Consider the following 12,981-nt stretch of genomic DNA (forward strand, 5'->3'; position numbering starts at 1 on the left):
AATTAACTGAAATTAATTATTATATCAATGGTCAATGAAAGACACGGCCATCCTCCCAAGAGGAAACAAGATTAGAATGTCGTAAGACCTCTGAAGACTTGCTTTTTTTGTTCTCTGAGTAAATTCAGATGAGGTATTACCTTGTCAAGACATAGAATCAAAAACTTAAAATATATGTAATATTTTTCCTCATTTTATTTAGAAATAATTATAAATAATGGTATTTCTTCATTTTAAGTCTTATTATATTTATATTAGTAATTTAATCCAATGGACACATCCTGTTAAGTAAATTATTACATATTTAATTATATTATATTTTCATTCAACATTATTTCTTAAACTCTTAATATAGTCCAGGAATTACTCTAAATATTGATGTGAATATTACCTGCTTTTCTTTTCAGGCCAAAATTGTCTTACTATAAATTTTACTAGGGCCATTTTGCTAACAAATTATTGTTCTAGTTTTTGTGATTCATAAAACAGATGTAAAAAAATCAATAGGGTTCTAAAAGTAAACAATGCCTTTCAATCTTAGCCACCATCACCACAAGAAATCCATCCCTATAGCACAAGATTAAAATATCATGAAACAAGGGAATCTTAAATATACTTAAATTCTCCTCAGAACACAAAGAAAAAGAATAAAGAATAAAGAAAGCATTCAGAAAACATGCTCCCTTTTTATATGTCATTGCTTCTCAATTTAAGTTTATTGTCATCTGATAGTCTAAAGTGAAGTGATTATATTTAATGTGTTTTAAATTGTATTTTAGTATAAATATTACCCAGTATATCTCTTTAGAGAGATAAATTAGTATTTTTAAATAACTACTGTTATACTCTATTTTATGCGTTACATGGTGACCATGTATCAGATTAACATCTTCAGTTTTCTCTTATGAGTATTGGTTAGATTCTATTTTTAGACATCATCACAGTCAATCTAACAATATGTATGTATTACTAGAACTTTAATAAATAAGTTTATTAAGAAGAGTGTTTTCACCTTTTGCACAGTTACGTAAAGATGCACTATTTAGTATAAAGGACCAATAACAACCCTCTCTGAATGTTTTGAATAGATTTAAAAAAATGATTTTACTTAGTAATAGAATCTAGAACCTCTTTAGATTTCTGAGTCAATATTTCGATTCCAAATTTCTACAATTTGATTTCATTGGTCTAAGATAGGAATCTGCATATTTAATAAACTTCACCATTAATTTTGTTTCAGGTATCACTTGGATCAAACTGAGAGCACAACCTTAATCATAGTTCCTTCCTATCTGAGGGTTTTACATAGAAAATCATTGATCTGGACATAAGAGAGGAGACAGATTTGATGTGATATATATAATTTACAAATAGTTACTTTATAAAGGAGCCTCTGGAGGATATGGAATGACAGAAACTCTCATTCATTGCCGGTAGGAATGCAAAATAGTGCAGCCACTTTGGAAGATAGTTTGGCAGTTTCTTACAAATGTAAACAAAATCTTACAATATAGTCCTGCAATCATATTCCTAGACATTCACTCAAATCATTTAAAAACTTATGTATATACAGAACCTGTACAAGAATGTTTGTAGAAGCTTTATTTGTAATCACCAAAAATTGAAAGCAATCAGGATGTCTTGCAATAAGGAAATGAAGAAACACGATGCAGTATATCCATACCAGAGAATATTATTCAGCAATGAAAAATATGAACTGTTAAGTCATGAAAAGACAGAGATGATTCAAAGTTCATATATCTAACTTAAAAAAGCCAGTCTGAAAAGACTACTACCATATCGTTCCAATTATATGACATTCTGGAAAAGCCAAAAATAAACAGACAAAAAAACTAGTTTGAACTTCTCATACCATTACCTTGAGAGTTAAGATTTCAACATATGAATTTTGGAGGGATATAAACCTTCAGAATATAACATTCTATAATTCTGAAACTGTTTAAAAATAAAGTCAATTAAAAACATGTGAAACCTTTATTAACTAGTTATGTTTCATAAACATATTTTGTATCTGAAAAGTCTTACTCATGTCAAGGTTAAATGGAAGTAAAATTCTATTTCCCTAAATACTTGCCATAAGTGATGGTAAAACCTACACCCAGATTCTTTAATGCATCTTTAAATTCTCCTGTGTACAAGAATGAATAGTTAATGGTTTTTCTTTGTATGTCTCTGTGCTTTATAATCCTCTTTTCTTTCATACCCTAGTCCTCTAACCCTTTTAGAAGCTAAATTTTGTCGTTTTAATATGACGGTAATTGCTATATGCTACTCTACTCTGTATCTGACAGGATTGCCTCGGGGGAAAAAAAGAGATAAGTGCCCTATTGAGTTTAAATAGATTTGTTCTGCAGATATGCCAAACTACATTTCATTTTTTAAAAAAATCTCTATAAAATGATTCTGAATCTGTTTCAATTGTTGCATTTTACTGATGGTGAGACTTTTGAAGGAGATTTTTTTTGTTCTATGTGAAAAATATAAGAAAAAATAAATAAGCTTTTGATCAACTACACAAATTTTGTGTCTGATTTTACTGGAAAGTTTATTTTACTATACAGTTCTGCAATTATTTTCCTGGATTAATTTGTGATATCCAAATAATAAAGCAGTTGTATGGTGACCTATAGGACATTCTTCTCTAAAGAAGGAAATTTGCAAATGTTAAGGATGAGTACATGTGTAGCAATCATTCAAATTATAAAAGGCATTATCCCAATTACATCAACAGTAACATACATTTCATTAGATTCAGTAGCTGAAAATAATATGGAGAGAAAAATGAAATCCATAGAATATACTCCTTTAAGTTGGTTAAGATTTTTGGAAAGATCTAATTCAAAGCCTTTCAAATTTAATTGCAAGTCACTTTCATCTAATAAAACTTTTAAATATCTAAAGAGTGGAACTGTTGAGGTCTAAAGAAAGTGAGGGAACAAAGAAGAAAAGCCCATTATTCTTGTTCCATAAAATTTCTTTATTCTTGTTGCTAAACCCTCCATCTTTACCATCACAGAATCTTTAACAGTCTCAGAACATGGACTAAAGTTAACCACACAGTTCCAGCCCCTTCATTTATCATTATGCTTTTGAAGGGATGCTTTGGAAAGGTAAGTCTGAGAAGGACAGAACAAGACTTGATAAATGTTCAGAAATATTCAGAGAATACAGACCTTGATTCCATGCCTGCTTTTCTTTTCATGATACCACACATATTCCATCACAATTATGATTATAAAGGAAAAAGCTGAAAACGTACCTAAAATGTATGACATCAAGAAATTAGAACTCACAAATAAATTTGAGAATGCCAGTTTTTAATCCCAAACCTCAAATTGTTCAATTATTTTATTTTAAAGCTTATCAGAACTCTGCTAATATTGCAATGCCTTTGTTATTTTACCACACCTCAGTACCAGCTATATTGTTATTTGACAATGATCTTATATAAGTCACTTTTTAAATTTATTTTCAAAGAAATACTTATTCAATATACATTTGTCATAAATAGAAGTTAATTATAAAATTAAAGTCATTTGGAGTCAAGCAAATCTTTATAGAAGTTGTTAGTAGAAAGGTTCTATTGCTTTCATTATATATATGAATCTCTTTTGTTAAAAGGAGATTCACCTCATCCAATGTCTTAATTCATCTTATAATCAATTGAGATTTCTTTTTGGAGAAAGAATAGGTTGGGCATATATCTCTAACTTTTCTTCCCAAATTTCTGTTTTTCCACTTCTTTCAGCATATAGAGAACTCTAGCCATAACCCAGTCCCTGAAAATATGTAATTTTACTTTGCTTTCTTCCAGGAAGAATGCTATTATTTCCTTCTATCTGAACCTTTTCCTCTGTCCCAGACAGAAAGGTCACCTCTTTCTCAGATCACTGTAAAGTACTATGTTTGCTTACATTTGAAGAATTACCTTTTACCATTTTTATGTTTGTATATCTCTCTCTAGCTAAAAAAATAAAAATATTACAAACAGTGATACAACTATATCTATCCATCTCCCCCATTCATATGTTGAAGCCCTAACCTCCATTACTTCTGAATACAATTAACTGTTGGAATGAGTTTTAATCTAATATGATTAAGTGTCCTTACAAAAAGAGAAAATTTGGACACACAACAAAGCTACCAGGACACTCATGCACAGAGAGACAACCATGTCATCTGGAGGGCAGCCACCTACAAGCCACCAAGAGAGGTCTCAGAAGAATCCAGCCCTTTTGGCACCACAAGACTTCATAGCATCCAGATCAGTGAGTATATAAATTTCTGTTGTTTAATCTATCCAGTCTCTGGTGTGTTGTTACGCCAGCCCTTCAAAACTAATACAGCTGTTGGTATCAGAAAGTGGGGTGCTATTGTAACAAATGCCTAAATGTGAAATTGGCTTTGGAACTGGGTAATGATTAGGGACTGGAAGAGTTTTAAGGCACATGCCAGAGAAAGCATAGATTGCCTTAAAGAGATTGCTGGCAGAAATATGGATGTTAAAGTTGATTCTGGTGAGGTCTCAGACAGAAATTAAACATGTTATTGGACACTGAAGGAACAACAATCCTTATTATAAAATGGCAAAGAACTTAGCCAAATTGTGCTGTGTTTTGTGGAAAATAAATAATTTTAAGGGAAAAACTTGGAATCTTATATATTTAGCCAAGGAGATTTCTAAGCAAAGTGCTGAAGGCACACATACATACACATACACATACACATACACATACACATACACATACGCATACACATACACATATCTTGTTTCTGTTTCTCTGGAGAACAAGATCAATACATGTGGTGATCTCTCAATATATATTAGCCATTATTACATGAAAATTATCAGTCAATCTCTGAATGTCTTTTGACCTCTTTTATATTGCCATCTGGTGTTGATTTTTAAAAATGGAAGATGCTAAATGAATAGATTTGAGAGGAAAAGTCACTTTAAAAGTTCTATAATTGAACCCTTTTTAGATGGTCCAAAAGTAAATGCAGATTTCAGAAGACCAACCACTTGGACCTTGGTTTGAATTTCCTTACAGAACCAGTTTTCAAAGGATTCTTCTAAAAAGAGACATCCAGTTTGACTGGTGTTTTAGAAAGAGAGATTTTATAGTCGAAGACACTTTAGCATGGTAGACAACTAAAGTTTTTCTTAGACAGTCATAACATACACTAAGAATTTCAGAAGAAAACATATTTTTTACTTGTTAAATAAATACTGTATTTACTCGTTAGAAGACATTTTTTGTTTTTGTTTCTGATTTTGGGTTTTTTTTAAGAGACAGGGTCTTGCTCTGCTGCTGAGACTGGAGTGCAGTGACATGGTCATAGCTTGCTGTAACTTCCAACTCGGGCTCAAGCAACCCTCCTGTCTCAACCTCCTGAGTAGCTAAGACTGCAGGCATGCACCACTATGCCCAGCTAATTTTTTTTTTTTAATTTTTCTGTAGAAGTAGGGTCTTACGATATTGCCTAGGGTGGTGTCCAACTCCTGGCCTCAAGTGATACTCCCACCTCAGCCTCCCGAAGTGCTGGGATTACAGGTGTGAGCCACACCATCTCAGGCCAGAAGGCATTTTGATCAATAAACTTGATAAACACCTTTCTAAAGATTAGATGTTTAAGTTTTCATTATAAATAAAGAACTAAAAAGGCCTAAACATTTCATTTTTGGTTGATGAATAAAAGATTTAAACAAACAGTATTAAGATTTAAACAAACAGTATTTTATATAAATGCAATCCCGAAAGATTTTTTTTTTTTTTTTTGAGACAGAATCTCGCTTTGCTGCCCAGGCTAGAGTGAGTACTGTGGTGTCAGCCTAGTTCACAGCAACCTCAAATTCCTGGGCTTAAACAATCCTACTGCCTCAGCCTCCAGAGTAGCTGGGATTACAGGCATGCGTTACATGCCCAGCTAATTTTTTCTATATATATTAGTTGGCCAATTAATTTCTTTCTATTTATAGTAGAGACAGGGCTGCTCAGGCTGGTTTCGAACTCCTGACCTCGAGCAATCAGCCTGCCTCGGCCTCCCAGAGTGCTAGGATTACAGGCATGAGCCACCGTGCCCAGCCAAAAGATGTTTTTTTTTTTTTTTTAAACCTGCTAATAAAAACCCTAGAGTGGCTAAAATTTGTCATTAAAACTATTTTCTTTATTCATCAGTGATGCATTATTTTTATTTATATTTTCTATTTCTCTACCTCATGCATATATATGCTTCCTTACCCAGATACTTAATATGTCCATATTATAGTCCACTGTGTTCTGTTCCCTTTGGAGAAATGTGATTCTGATTGGTCCTTAACATGAAAGAGGGACTTCTTCAAAATATATTCCAGCTTTGCCAGCAATAGACATGTGACCTTGGACAAGTTAAAATTTCTGTATTTCAGCTTTTTTTCTGTTAAATTGAGAATATAATAGTCTCTCCTCCTAGATTTATTGTGATGATTAAATGAATTCATATATGTAAAGTGCTGAGAAGTGCCTAGCACATACTAAACACTATAAAATGTCAGCCATTGTCATTATAATAATATTTTATATTCTCATCATTATTATTTTGAAAACTCCCATGAATGTTTATATTTTATAGGAAAATCTCAAGGAATAGAACTCACAGGATTCAATGGGCAGTATCTTGGTTGAGAATGGTACTTTTAGGGCATTGACCTGCAATAGAATGCCTAACTCATATCACCTATTCCATCTATCCATAAAGACAGGCTTATTCAAAATAAATATATTCTTTATTGTCCAGACAATGAAAAGAAAAAATGAAGATGATATTTATACCCTGAATGGCCAAATGCAAGCACAGTTATTTACTGCCTCAGTCAGCTTAAGTCAAAGACTATTTTAAAAATTCCTATTTTAAGAGGACCCAGATATAAAACCATCTACCTACAATAACTGATCTTCTACAAAGCTGACAACAACATAAACTGGGAAAAGGAAGTCTTATTTAATAAATGATGCTGGGAAAACTTGATAGCCACGTGCAGATGAATGAAACAGGACTCATCTCTCTCTCCATATACAAAAATTAATTCAAGATGGATGAAAGATTTAAATCATGGAACCATAAAACTTAGTAAAGAAAATGTAGTTTAACTCTTCTAGACATCAGCCTAGGCAAAGAATTTATAACTAAGACCCCAGAGGCAAATATAGCGACAACAAAAATAAATAAATGGTACATAATTAAATTAAAAACTTCTGCACAGCAAAGGAAATAATCAACAAGTAAATAGACAACCTATAGAATAGGATAAAATATTTACAAACTATATATCTGTCAAAGGTCCAATATCCAGAATCTACAAAGAACTCAAATCAGCAAGAGAAAAACAAACAACCCCATTAAAATGTGGCCCCAGGACCTCAGAATGTGACTGTATTTGGAGACAAGGCCTTTAAAGAGGTGCTTAAGGTGGAATGAGTTGTATGGCTGGCCCTTAATCCAATATGACCAGTGTCCTTACAAAAAGAGGAGATTAGGACATGGAAACACACAGAAAAGGAAGAGCATTTGAAATACAGGGAGAAGGTTACCATCTAAAAGCCAAGGAGAGAGCTTCAGAAGAAAGTAGCCCTGCTGACACCTTCATCTTGAACATCTGTGGTGTTTTGGAATGGGAACTCTAGAAAACCCATATAGAACCAGAAAACTAATAAAATACTCCAAGAATAAAAAAGAATAGAGAAAAGTAGCATATAAGTAGGGTTCCACACAAAAATATTAATAAGATGAAAATAAATGAATAATAGGCTGTAAGTAAGAAAGAAAGGGGGGAAATGGGAAGGATGGAATCAAAGGATATGGTGGTATTTCTTATTGAATTTCTGTGGGAAGGAGAAAATGTGGCTTATAAGACTAATAGACATGGAATGAAAGAATACAGTAAAAAGAATTAAATGTTAGGTCTTATATGTGTGTAATTGAGATAAAAGTTTAATAATTAGTTGGACTTCCTTACCTTGGAACTTCTACCTTTTGAAGAACTGACCCCAGAGAAAACCTTGAAGTTCTCTCCAGGATACTCAGATTATTTGAAAAAATAAATATATGAGTGAAATAATCTCAATTGTATACAAGAATCAATTTCAAATGAAGAATAGGAATGGGGAAAAAAAAGTGTGCAAAAGACATGAACTGAAGTTTTTCAAAAGAAGATAGACTAATGGCTAATAAACATATTGAGAAATGCTCAACATAACTAATCATCAGTGAAATGCAAATTGAAACTGCAATGAGATATCACCTTACCCCTGTCAGAATGGCCGTTACTCAAGAGTCAAAAAACAATAAATGCTGGTGATGATGTAGAGAGGAAGGAATGCTCATACACTGTTGGTGGTACTGCAAACTAGTACAACCTCTATGGAAAATAGTATAGAGATTTCTCAAAGAAATAAATGCAGACTTACCATTTCACCCAGCAATCCACTACTGGGTACTTACCTAAAGAAAAAGAAGTCATTTTATAAAAAAGACACCGGAACTTGAATGTTTACTGCAGCACAATTCACAATTGCAAAGATGTGGAATCAACCCAAGTGCCCATCAATTGATGAGTGGATTAGCAAAATGTAATATATATATATATATATATATATATATATATATATTACATATATATATTATATACACACACACACACACACACACACACATACACCATGGAGTACTACTCAGCCATAAAAAGAAATGAATTAATTAATGTCTTTTGCAGTAATTTGGATGGAACTGGAGACCTTTATCCTAATTGCAGTATTTCAATAATGAAAAAACAAACACCACATGCACTTTCTAATAATGTAGAACTAATTATCAGGCACACAAGGACACAGAAAGAAGTAAAAGTCATTGGAAATCAAGAAGGGGGGAGGGAGGAAGGGGGGTAATGACCTACCTAACAGGTACAATGAACAGTATTTGAATGGTGAGCTCACTTTTAGCCCTGACTAAAGCATTATAAAAGCCATCCATGTAACACAAACATTTGTATCCCCTTGACATTTTGAAACAAAAAAAGAAAAATAACCAAATTGACAAGCAAACAAAAATTTTTAACTCTCATCCTTCCTATTTCTGTCATCCCAGTGTGCTCCTTCCCAGACAGGTCATCTGCCTCTAATCTTTTCAAATTAAATTAGGTTCATTAGAGAAAAGCATCTACTTACATTTCTAAATTTCAAAATATAAAAGTTATTCCATGATCACTGAATTCATTCCACTTAAAACTCCAATTCACATTATGGTTTTATTTGTTTGTTTGCTTGTTTATACTGATCTAAAAGCTTCCAGAGTGAACGGTCTGTTTTATTAGGATCGAATCTTAGTTTGAATTCATTCATTAACTCACACAGTCACTCATTCCTTACTCAAAGAAATATTTATTTTACTCTTTGCCAGACATTGTTCTAAGTATTAGAATATAACAGGGATATAAATTTCAGTTACTGGCATATAATAAGGTATGAAACCCTCCCTCGCCCCTACAAGTTTTGTTTGTCTTTGGCTGAAACAGATGTTTTACATTCAGATATATGGGAAAATGAAGGGTAGTTTGAAATGGTAAGAGCAAATGATAAAAAACTTTGGAAGTCAATGCCTAATGTGATATAGCAAGACATCTTGGAACCAGTTCTCAAGCTAGTAATAGGCAATTATTAGGCAAAGCACAGATGCCATAAGTCAGATATTTTAGATATGATCAGCACACTGTAAAAAATACAGAAATCAGGAATTCAGGAAATCAGAATCTACAATTAGTGTCAGGAGCTTTAAAAATTATATTATCGGCCGGGCGCGGTGGCTCACGCCTGTAATCCTAGCACTCTGGGAGGCCGAGGCGGGCGGATTGCTCGAGGTCAGGAGTTCAAAACCAGCCTGAGCAAGACCCCAGTCTCTACCAAAATATAGAAAGAAATTAATTGACTAACTAAAAATATATATACAAAAAAAAATTAGCCGGGCATGGTGGCGCATGTCTGTAGTCCCAGCTACTAGGGAGGCTGAGGCAGTAGGATCGCTGAGCCCAGGAGATTGAGGTTGCTGTGAGCCAGGCTGACGCCACGGCACTCACTCTAGCCTGGGCAAGAAAGTGAGACTCTGTCTCAAAAAAAAAAAAAAATTATATTATCAGAAAGAAAATAATATATACAAAGTGTCTGAATCATAGTTGTAGGACAGCTGCTATAGGAATTGTTTGATTTTGGCAAAAATAACCCCAACACCAAAATCTTTGTGACTAAATCACCTCACTGCCTTCTAATATAGAGGTTTTCTCTAATCTTAAATGAGAATTTAAACTTAAGGTAAATGGATATAACATGAGAACATACTACAGGGTGAGTAGTAAACTAGTTCTACTTGGGAAACTGAAAAGACAAAAATATAATTTGAACATTTTCTTTCTTTCTATTCAGTGCATACAAGTTGAACTGCATATTTATTAGTAAAGAGATTTTAATAACTTATCTTTAAAATTCTCCAGGAATTAAAATCCCATATAATTTTTTGTGTGTGTGACCAGCCTTAGTATTTTCATTTTATAATGAATAATCCATTTTTAATTGATCAACTTCTTGCTTCAATATTTGGTCATTTCTTTTATTCAGTGAAAAAGAAAAGAAATTGTTTCCTATTTTCCAAAATGATTCACTTTATACCTGATGACAGTAACCATTTTGTCACTTTCTCCAAACTAAACAAATCCTTATTTTTACATTTCTCTTATTGTCTATTTGTAACCTCATAATTACCAGTTCCAGTTAATGATACTTTATACCTCAACATAAATATTCACATTTCAATCTTCGTAAGTACCTAAATGAGCTTTCCCTAAAGATATTCTATGGAATACTCTGCCACTGAATGTTAATACAAAAGACCCAGAAGGGGTAAAAGTGTTTCTTACTCAAATAAATTTTAACAATCCTGACTAAAATTTAAGTTTTCACATTTCTTTATTCTAAGTTTTAGTACATATAACCTGGAAAATATTTTGTTATAGTAACTATTTTATCCCCATAATTTCCATATTTTTCTTTTTTGCATTCAAGTAGGTTATGTATAAATGTATAGGATATACGGGGGAAAATGTACACACATATTTGGTAATTCTAGGTTGGGCACAGTGGCTCATGCCTGTAATCTTAGAACTCTTAGAGGTCAAGGCAGGAGGATCAATTGAGGTCAGGAGTTCAAGACCAGCCTGAACAAAAGCAAGACCCCCATCTCTACTAAAATTGGAAAAAATTAGCCAGGTGTGGTGGTGCACTCCTGTAGTCTCAGCTATTCTGTAGGATGAGGTGGGAAGATGGCTTGAGCCCAAGAGTTTGAGGTTGTGAGCTAGACTGATGCTGTAATACTCCAGCCCAGGTGACAGAGCAAGACTCTGTCTCAAAAAAAAAAAAAAATTGGTAATACTTTCCAAAAATTTAGGCCCATCATATAATTAAGAGATCATAATATAAAGAGGGTTTGGGCACACAAAATATGTTTTGCAAAAAACATAAAGAGAGAATAATTTTTACTTGTCTAGAGTGAGATTCTATTAGATTATGAGAGCGAAGAATACTTTATTCCTATTTATCAAAATTTTAAAACTCCAGAGCAGAGCATGATGAATATAGAGAGATGGAATCACAGGTCTCCCAAAAGTGTACTGTGCACTAACCAAAGCAAGGATATACAGAACGATTTTGACCCTTGAACATAGAGTAATAGTAATAGTAACAGCAGGGTGGCTGGGGAGGGGACTGGTCAGTGTTGCAAGTGAGTCCATCCTGCTCACTGAAAGCCTAACCAAATAAACACACAATTCAAACTATAAAAGAATGTTAGCTATGCCAATCCATTTTCAAGATAAGTTTGTTAGCTTTTCTCTTTCACCTAAATTGCAATTGCTATCGCCCTCCCATATGAAAACCAGGACCAGCCACTGCACAGGGCCAGACACTGTATGGAACAGTAAAGAACCACCGAACATGAAAGTCATGTGGACAAACAGAGCCATTGGACACCCAGTGGCAATCTAGACTCAAGGTAGAGGTCCAGATCTACCATCACAATGGATGATTTAGGATTATTAAGGAAAACCCACACCTATAGCACCATTCTAAATAAGAGGACATCTTTAGAAGAACAGTCCCACACTTTTTCATACCAGGGACTGGTTTCATGGAAGAAAATTTTTCCATTGTCCAGGGCAGGGTGGGGGCATGGTTTGGGGCTGATTCCAGTGCATTGCATTTATTGCTTAGTCAAACCTCTCTGCTAATGATCATCTGTATTTGCAGCCACTCTCCAGTGCTAGCATCACCACCACAGCTCCACCTCAGATTATCAGGCATTAGATTCTCATAAGGAGCGTGCAATCTAGATCCCTCCCAAATGCAGTAGGGTTTACAGTAGGGTTTACAGTAGGGTTCGCACTCCTATGAAAATCTAATGCCACTCTGATCTGATAAGAGGTGGAGCTTATGCGGTGATATGAAGGATGGGGAGTGGCTGCACAAGCTCTCTCTGTAGCTCACCTCTTGCTGTGCAGCCTGTTTTTTGTTTTTGTTTTTGTTTTTTTGAGACAGAGTCTCGCTTTGTTGCCCAGGCTAGGGTGAGTGCTTTGGCATCAGCCTAGCTCACAGCAACCTCAAACTCCTGGGCTCAAGCAATCCTTCTGCCTCAGCCTCCCGGGTAGCTGGGACTACAGGCATGCGCCACCATGCCCAGCTAATTTTTTCTATGTATATTAGTTGGTCAATTAATTTCTTTCTATTTATAGTAGAGACGGGGTCTCGCTCTTGCTCAGGCTGGTTTCAAACTCCTGACCTCGAGCAATCAGCCTGCCTCGGCCTCCCAGAGTGCTAGGATTACAGGCGTGAGCCACCGCGCTCAGCCCAGCCTGTTTCTTATCAGGCCAGGAACCAGTACCAG

Source organism: Microcebus murinus, chromosome 1 (assembly GCF_040939455.1).
Source record: "Microcebus murinus isolate Inina chromosome 1, M.murinus_Inina_mat1.0, whole genome shotgun sequence".
Taxonomy (NCBI): domain Eukaryota; kingdom Metazoa; phylum Chordata; class Mammalia; order Primates; family Cheirogaleidae; genus Microcebus; species Microcebus murinus.